We start from the raw sequence: 9,695 nt of genomic DNA, 5'->3' as shown, positions 1-9,695 counted from the left end.
CAGGAGCGATCCTTACCAGGCTGTCGACTCGCACCCCTGGCTTGGTGCGTGGAGGAGGAACGGGCCTTACCAGGCTGACGACGCGCACCCCTGGCTTGATGCGTGGAGGAGGAACGGGCCTTACCAGGCTGACGACTCGCATCCCTGGCTTGGTGCGTGGAGAAGGAACGGGCCTTACCAGGCTGACTTCTCGCACCCCTGGCTTAGTGCGAGTGGCAGGAACAGGCCGGACCGGGCTGGCGACGCGCACCGTAGGTTTGGTGCGAGTGGCAGGAACAGGCCGGGTCGGGCTGGCGACGCGCACCGTAGACTTGGTGCGGGTGGCAGGAACAGGCCGGGTCGGGCTGGCGACGCGCACCGTAGACTTGGTGCGGGTGGCAGGAACAGGCCGGACCGGGCTGTCGACGCACACCGTAGGCTTGGTGCGTGGAGCAGGGACAGGCCGGACTGGGCTGGCGACGCACACCGTAGGCTTGGTGCGGGTGGCAGGAACAGGCCGGACCGGGCTGTCGACGCACACCGTAGGCTTGGTGCGTGGAGCAGGGACAGGCCAGACTGGGCTGGCGACGCACACCGTAGGCTTGGTGCGTGGAGCAGGGACAGGCCGGACTGGGCTGGCGACGCACACCGTAGGCTTGGTGCGTGGAGCAGGAACAGGCCGGGCTGGGCTGTCGACGCACACCGTAGGCTTGGTGCGTGGAGCAGGGACAGGCCGGACTGGGCTGGCGACGCACACCGTAGGCTTGGTGCGGGTGGCAGGAACAGGCCGGACCGGGCTGTCGACGCACACCATAGGCTTGGTGCGTGGAGCAGGGACAGGCCGGACTGGGCTGGTGACGCACACCGTAGGCTTGGTGTGTGGAGCAGGGACAGGCCGAACCGGGCTGTGGAGACGGATAGGAGGCCTGGAGTGAAGAGCGGCCACCACCCGTCCTGGCTGAATGCCTACCCTCACACACTCTGTGTCACGATCGTCAGGGTAAGGAGTAGACCAAGGCGCAGCGTGATGAACAAACATGACTTTAATTAGTTAAAGCACGAAACAAAACAAGAAACGACTCGTGACGTCCACAATGACCGAACACGGAACAAAAACCCACAACCACAAAGGGAAAACATACAGTTTAAATATGGCTCCCAATCAGAGACAACCAGCCAACAGCTGACACTCGTTGCCTCTGATTGGGAGTCACTCAGGCAAACATAGAATACAACAAACTAGAATGAACACCAACATAGAAATACACACATAGAAATGAACACACCCTGGCTCAACATAATGAGTCCCAGAGCCAGGGTGTGACAGTGGGCCAGATTTTCTGTGGAAAAGAGAGCTGCCCATAGAAGACGTCAAAGTAAGTGAGGTCATTGACAATGATCCAGAACTTCGAAAGGCCCAGGTGCTCAACACAAAAGCAAAAGAGGACAGGACATTGTTAGACCGCCTGACAAGGTTTTCTGACTGGAAAAGAGCCGTCAAAGCTATTGCTCGTCTTAAGCGCCATGCTAAGCAAATCAAGGGTCTCAAACTTAAAACAAATGAAGCCACAAGTGTTGAGGAAAGACAGGAAGCAGAGCTTTTCATCATCAAATTGGTTCAAACTGAAGTATTCAGCACTGAAATCAATGGAGATTAGCAAGAGTAGTACAGGTGTACCCTAGCACTGATGGAAGAGTCAGAAAGGTAAAACTGTTAATTAGTGACTCAACCTTAGATAACCAGGGAAAACGCACTACAAAGCCAGTCTATCTTGACAGGCCTGTATACAAGACAGTTTTACTGCTTGAAGCAGAATGAATGTTATGGTTATTTTGTGAGGTGAAATCCCAAAGGATGTGATTTGGTAGGAGTTTAACTGCCATAAATGTTATTCATGTCATTATTAATGTTATTCATGTCATTATTAATAGGTTTTACATAATATCATTATTATTTGTCCAACTTGTATTTTGAATATTGATTTTGCTTGTATTTATGTGATAGGAACTATCTGTACATTCTATGTTGTGTTGGGACGCTTTTAGTGGTGACAAGTTCCAGACATCGCGGTAAAGTAGCGGCGGTAAAGTTTAGTACTCTGAAAGATAAGTTAAATTAACGACGTGTTTATTTACAAGTATTCTTGTTTCTAAGTGGCCCCATTTCCCTCTCAGTTGTGTGCAGCCAGCGAGGTATGTTCATTATGTTAATTATTTGTCGCGCATATTTACGTGCAAGGTTTCTGTAACGTGAACGCCAACTTGTGTTTTTGTGCATGTGTTGAAATGTATTTAAACAGTTCGACGGTGGATTGATGACGGTGGAGAATTTAGTATCGACGGTGGATTGATGACGGTGGAGAATTTAGTAGAAGAATAAATCCATCAGTAACCAGAACAGCGGCGTCGTGTATTTCCTGGAGGGAGTGATACATACAGTTGACCGGGGCAGAAATTTTACGAACTGACTTGTTGGAAAGGTGGCATCCTATGACGGTGCCACATTGAAAGTCACTGAGCTCTTTAGTAAGGCCATTTTACTGCCAATGTTTGTCTATTGCATGGCTGTGTGTTCGATTTTATACACCTCTCAGCAACAGGTGTGGCTGAAATAGCCAAATCCACTAATTTGAAGGGGTATCCACTATACACTTTTGTGTATATAGTGTATCTTTCTTGTAGTCGTCTCCTTGCAGTGAACGTTCACACTAAGGGAAGAAGTGGCCAGCCTTTCTTCCCCAGTCAAAGGCACGTACTGATGTATCTGTGCCATTCCTCAGGTCAGGGGTCAGGGCTGCTGAAACATTGGGGCTAGGTAAACAAGGGCAAGCTTACACAGGAGACATGTTTTGAAAAGCTTCCAGCTAGCGCGAGGTTTGAACAGTCACCCCTATGAGTGACCTAAAATCCCATCTGCACCCCTCAGTGATTGGCAAGGCTGAACAGGGATAGGGATATGTATTAGCTGGAACTAGAGCTAATAAACGCCCGTGCCTAGTTCCTGTCTGACCCTTGCGAAAGTGTGCAAGAGAGAGGGAGTGAAGGGAGGAATTAGAGAGGAATTAGCAGTCGTTGAAGGAATTTCTCCTCGCTCACAATATATCATAGTTTTATTGTACCCCTGATCAAAGTTAAGAGTAGCTGCTGATCTTTGTTTTTGAGAGGGTGATGGTGTCAGAGACTAAGGGGAGATGAGCTACAGTGCCAGCTTGGTGTCTCTCTCAGATAATTACTGGCGTCTGGTAGCCAAGATACAAGTTCAGAGCTGCGCATCTGACACTAATTCAAGACTGAAAGTGTAATTATAAATCTGTATGCTGTGCTGTAGTGAGTCATACTGCCTGCAGAGCCCGGTCTGGTGTATATGCTTGCTCTGTAGCAGAAGGTTTGGCTGGGATCTTGGACCACCAGGGAAACCTGTTAGAAGGGGGGGTGGATGGCGGGAGCCAGAACAGCAAATAAAACACAGGACTTGTGTATTCATAAATGAATGGAATTTGTAAATGAATAGGATACTTTTCATTGGATGGAGTTAACAAAGGACTGCCAAAGTGTCACGATCGTCAGGGAGAGACCAATGCGCAGCATGATGAACGAACATGTTACTTTATTTAATTAAAGTGCACACACGAAACAACAAAACAATAAACGACTCGTGAAGTCCACGGTAACAATGACCGACACGGAACAAGAACCCACAAACACAAAAGGAAAACAGACAGTATAAATATGGCTCCCAATCAGAGACAACCAGCCAACAGCTGACACTTGTTGCCTCTGATTGGGAGTCACTCAGGCCAACATAGAAATAAACAACCTAGAACACCCAACATAGAAACAGAACACATAGAATGAACACACCCTGGCTCAACAAATAGAGTCCCAGAGCCAGGGTGTGACACAAAGATTCTGAGAAAGGTAATAAAATAGCAGGTAATTGATATGTTACAAAATCAAATGATAGGACCCATATGTGTTATACTGTTATTGGGTTTTAGAGTTTATCTTTAAAATTCATGCCCTTTTCACATACATCCGTGGTCACTGTTAGAAAATGACTCTCACAGTTACATGTGTGGATGAGGGGTGTGGATGGTCTATAACAGGGTTCTGCAACTGGGAATTTGGCACGCAGATAGTTTTATTCCCTCCCCCACACCAGAAAATCAGCTCCAAGTGATCTTATTTTTGGAAATCTGTTCCCAAGTATTCCCACGCATAATAGAGACGTGATTATATCCAAATGTAAGCAAGGTATGAGATTGTGTTTTAGTCTAATATATCTGGGCTTCTTGCGGTCAATTTGCAGTCTACAAATTATTTGTAATTATGTTCCGGCCCCCTTACCATCCGCTCGAGAAAGAAATCGCCCCACGGCTGAATCTAGTATCGGATCCCTGCTGTAGGACGTCAGCAGGTCTCATAAACCTACAGTGTATGACCAGCTTGGAATGTGATTCAGGCTCTTGGGGAGTGGAGATTAGAAATCAAACGTCCGTGTGATGTATGAGAGCCCAGCACAGCACTGTGGCCTCAGGCCAGACAGAGCAAATCTTCTCAAGGCGCCAGCAGGAGACAGACAATGAAACAGGTGTACCATTTGTTATTCCAAACCATGCCCTTTGAACAAAACCTTGAGATACTTTCATTTCATACTGTAGGAGCAGTGGAAAAAAACAGACAATCGTGTTAAAATAACTTTATAATCATTCAGTACATCTTTCATATTGGACCGAGGGGCATGTGGCAACGTGAAACAGATGTCTACTAAGAAGGCCTGTGTTTCTTAGAGAATAAAGTAAATGGTTCACCTTTCCTTAGACATGTTAGAGCTCCATAAACACACCACATATTTACTGTGTACTCAAAAACAGTACATCTGACTGATCAAACCAGTATTATCTGCACAGTAGATACAGTAATCACAGAACAGATAGGACCATACTTTTAGATGAAAGACACGAGGCACTTTGTCTATGAAATACACCAAGCACTTTAACTGCACAGGGACATTGTAGCTTGATATTACAAAAGTTTACTCTTTAGATATAGTCTCTCAGAATTCTCTTATAAGTCTCTTTGCTGTCAACATAAACTTTCAGATGAGGGTTTTGAATTTATTGCAAGAGCAGGCACACTGGCTTCAGCGTTTGGCACATTAAACTCGACAGAATTGCACTTTACTTTCAAAGTTCTGTTAAAACAGTAGAGTTTCTTAGGAGAGGCTGAGGAAGCCCTCTCCTTTTTGGGGTTCTGTTTGCACTTTTCAACACTTTCTTCCCGTGTGATGGGAGTAGTACTAGTTTCAAGCTTTTCCTGGTTGCTGGGCATCTTATGACAAGTGCCCTTTTGCGTTGTGGTGGACACACTTATCCACGCTCTGATCGCTTGGAGCGTTTACCGTTCTCTCTCCCGCCCTCTGTGTTCCATGATTGGCTCTGCAGCAGCCTGTGTGTGTGGGCTAGCGTGCAACCCAGAGGGGAGGCAGGAGGACCTTGAGTCCAAGTCTGGGCTGGGGTGTTAGGACAGCCACTAGGGCCAGATGACGCTCCAGTCCGGTGTGACTCCTCCAGCCCAGCTGGGTCTGGGGCAGAGCTCTGGTCCCTGGGGAGGCCGCCCAGGAGGGGGACAGTGTGAACACAGTAGTCTGAGGTGGCAGCTGTGAGGGCCCTGTCTGGACACCCTGCCCGGGGTGCAGTGGTCGGAAGTGAGCTGGGGGACAGTGTACATCGTGCATACGGCAATCTATGGGTTTGTAGACTGCATCCAGAGCGGACAGGAGGTTCTGGCCTTTGTTTGCATGGCTGCCTGTGAGGGGGAACTGAGGAGTGGGGCATGGAGAGTCCTGGGTTGTTTGAGTGCATGGGTGGGGAGTCCACTGCATACCCATAGACTGCTGAGGAGGAGGGGGTTCCCCACATGTGCAGGTTTTGTTATGAGAGTACTGGCATTTGGATGTGAGGTTGGTGGCCAGTGTGCCCAGTCCATTTTCAGAGCAGGGCCCTCTGCCGGGCTCTGCCTTGCTCTTAAAGGGGATGTGTGTGCAGAGGGCAGAGTGGGGGGCTATTCCATTATAGAGCTGGGTGCACGCCTCCTGTTCCTCTGCAGGTTTCTCCTCATTCCTAGGGTTTGAAGTTAATGATTCCAGCTCGTAATGCTCATGCTCCACCTCCCCTCCTCGACTGTCCAGTTGGTACTTGGTGCCATGCTTGCCCTGGGGCGAGGGGATGTTGGTGGTGCCCTCTTTGAAAGCCTGGCACTGAAACCTCTTGGGCAGGGGGATCTGTCCGCAGGTGCCCTGGGGGCCCAGGCAACGGCACATGCACTGGAAGAAGAAGGTGGCGAAGGCCCAACTGATGCACATGATGAGCATCATGAAGGTGCCCAGCTGGGTGTAGGCCAGCACCGTGGACGGCATCATCATCGCCCCGGCGACAAACATGGTGAGCGCTGCCATGGCAATAGCAGAACCCATCCGGCCGAGGGAGAAGACGACTTTCCCCTCACGGTCAGGGTCAGGGGCGAGGCGATAAGCGACTCCATAGTGCACTGCGAAGTCCACCGACAGACCCACCGCCACTGAGATGGTGACTGACTCCAGCACGTTGAGCTCCCAGCCCAGCAGAACCAGCGAGCCCACCGTGACGAAGATGGTGCCAGCGATGAAGAGGATGGCGTAGAGGCTGATGATGATGTTCCAGGTGGTGAGGAGCATGACCACAAAGGCCACCACCATGGACAACGCCATGGCGATGAGAGTGCCGTCTGATAGGCTGCCCTGCAGGTCGTAGAACTCCAGGTTGCTGACGAACCAGCCGTAATTCACCCGGCCGGGGCGTTATTCAGCTCCTCCTTGATCCAGGTGTCCACCTCATGGTAGAACTGGTGCATCTTCTTGTAGGCCAGTTTGAACAGGTAGGTGCTCTAGAACTCCAGGACAATGGCCCGGATGGTGTCGTTGATGTCGAAGCGAGGCCCGGGGGTTTTACTGTCCAGGTGGAAGCTGGTGCTGCAGTCCAGCTCCATGATGGCCCTCTTGATGCACAACTCAAAGATGTCCTGCTTGTAGGGGAGTGTTGACTGGCTGTAGCAAGGGTAGACCGAGGACTCTTCACAGTCCCAGTTCTCCATCCACTGCTTAAAGGTCTCAATGAAGCAGCTGGTGAAGTCCTGCTCCTCCGACTGGAACACAAAGCTCTGGTTCCTTAGCCTCTGGCAGAAGTTGAGGATCCACAGCTGGGAAGCTGGGCTGGCGATGTTGAAGGTGTTGTCCAGCATAAGCTTGCCTTTGTTCTTAGGGTTGAGGGGGTCTCCGTTGTCCACGGGGGTAACCCCCCAGATGATGGTGATGGGCATGTGCAGGTCCTCCCCATGGTGGACCCTCTCAAACATGAACAGTTTCTTGTACTCAGCGTCATAACACTCAAAAGAAGTGAGAGGAGCGGAACACCTTGATCTCTGAGTGCTCCAGGGAGGGCAGCTTCATCTTGGGGTTGACACACACCACCTACGCCCCTCCCACAGTGAAGGCCAGGAACCAGAAGAGCCAGAGGTAGCGCAACTTGATCACGATGCAGGGCAGCACCTTCTCAAAGAAGATCCGAGAGGCCTCTAAAACGGTGAACAGGCACTTGCTGAGCTTCTGGCACAGGTTGGCCCAGAGGGTGTGGGTGCAGAACCCACTCTGCTGTGGGGGAGGTTTAGAGCAGGTGAAGATGTTGGGCAGGTAACGCTCATGGAGCACCACCACGGCTGGCAGCCAGGTTACCATCAGTATGTAGTTTACCAAGATGGCCGTGCCAGCGTAGACGCCAAAACAGCGGATTGCGGTGATGTTGCTAACGTAGTTGGCGTAGAAGGCGGCGGCCGTGGTAAAGCTGGTGACGAACATGGAGAGGGCCGCGTGTTGCAGAGTGATGCTCACCGTTTCCGACAGCTCAGCGTTGGGCTTGTCGAACTTGGTGTAGTTCCACACGTCTCAGAGGAAGAAGGCATCGTCTGCCCAGATGCCCACCAGGATGATGAGGGCTGTGAGGGGAAGAATTCAAAGTCGAACACCAAACGGTACAGGAAGTAGGACACGATCAGGGAGCTGATGATGGCGATCATGGTCATCAGGGTGATGAACACAGAGCGTGTGTACACACACATGACAACCAGCAAAATCACTATGGCTATGGCCGGATACACGGTATCCGTCAGTAGGTAGTCCTGGAACAGGTTGTGTTTGATACCGAACTCAATCCCTGTGATGGTGGTGACGCCGTCCGAGCAGTTCCAGCTCTCAAAGTTGACCAGGTAAATGTTCATCATGGTCTTCCCTTTCTCTGTGGAGGAGAACAGCATGCCGTGTTTCAGGACGGGGATCTTTGGGCTCATTAATTCTTTGTCCACCAGGAAGTGGAAGATCTGGTAAACGGTGTTGTACTTGGTGCACCTGCGGGAGATGTTGGTGCACTTGGACTGGTCCTTCCTACGTGTGGTCATGTCCCAGCAGTCGGGGCCCAGCGTTCCGTTGTGCTAGTACTTGGCGCAGGAGCGCAGGATCTTGAAGGTGTGTGACACGTGGTGCTCTGTGATCTTCTGGCAGGAGAACTTGTTCGTGAGGATAGCCACGTAGTTTCCCAGGGTCCAGCTGGGACAGCAGGAGATGTCAGTGGTGCGCTGGCACAGGCTCCAATACTGAGGGTGGGAGCGCATTTGGGACAACACAATCCAACAGGATAGAAGAACAGAGTACAACTAGAACAGAGCAGAACTATTGACCCAAGGAGACCATAACAGGAGACAAGGCCAATATATTAGGAAGTTGGGGTAGTTCCAGCCTGAGGCAGCATAGACTCCAGACATACAATTTCTAATATGATGGGGGGCTTATTTCAGGCATTTAAAAATCATTAACATGGCAAAATTTGACATGAGTAAATGCTGAGGCACATCATCAACAGTGCTGTTCCACTAACCCGTGTATTGTCCAAATTGCACATGGATTTAATTGCTTGTATATTCCAAAGGTTCTTCCCCTCTGCAGATGTGAATACTAATCTGGAGTATCTGTCACCTGCACATACATTAAGAGCTTCCGGTTAGCATTTCATCACAGTCAAACATTGTCAGTCAAATACTTACTAGATAAACACTTGAAACAGGAGAAGTGTTACGTTGAGTTTGTACCTGGAACATCACAGAAGAAACTGTCTTTGCTGAAGTCCCATTCTGCTTGTCTTTTATCTCTGTCAAAGTGATCTTCAGCCCACCTGTCCTCTTGGTGACTGAAATAAAAAAGTAATGGTGTGATTGCACTGTTAACTGTTAACACTTCATACATTAGAATTAAGTTTCCTATCAATTCTGAATATCCACCTGACAGAATGAGACTGAATCCACTTAAAGCATACACACAGCAGTGATTTCTTAGATTTGCACATGCTAACCAAAGATAGTACTGAAGGGTCATTCTTAAAACAAATGAAGGAAACGGTTTTAGACCGACCCATTTAAGCGATTACAAAGCCTGTTTTATATCATTTGTATCATTTGATTTACACAACATGCCTACCACTCCCGAGTGGGGCAGTAGCTGTGCCACTAGAGATCCTGGTTCGAGTCCGGGCTCTGTCGCAGCCGGCTGCAACCGGGACACCCATGGGTGGCGCACAATTGGTCCAGCGTCGTCCGAGGTAGGGGAGGGTTTGTCCGGCAGGGATGTGGGTTCG

General features: G+C 49.8%; 1 pseudogene; it reads right to left on the bottom strand.

Annotated features, from left to right (window-relative positions):
* Positions 1–5,440: 5,440 nt before the first annotated feature.
* LOC121548713 lies at positions 5,441–9,476 on the bottom strand (annotated as a pseudogene).
* Positions 9,477–9,695: the final 219 nt, after the last annotated feature.

The sequence above is a fragment of the Coregonus clupeaformis genome, chromosome 33, assembly GCF_020615455.1.
Source record: "Coregonus clupeaformis isolate EN_2021a chromosome 33, ASM2061545v1, whole genome shotgun sequence".
In the NCBI taxonomy this organism is placed as follows: Eukaryota; Metazoa; Chordata; class Actinopteri; order Salmoniformes; family Salmonidae; genus Coregonus; species Coregonus clupeaformis.
This window is presented reverse-complemented; position numbering and strand designations above follow the sequence as displayed.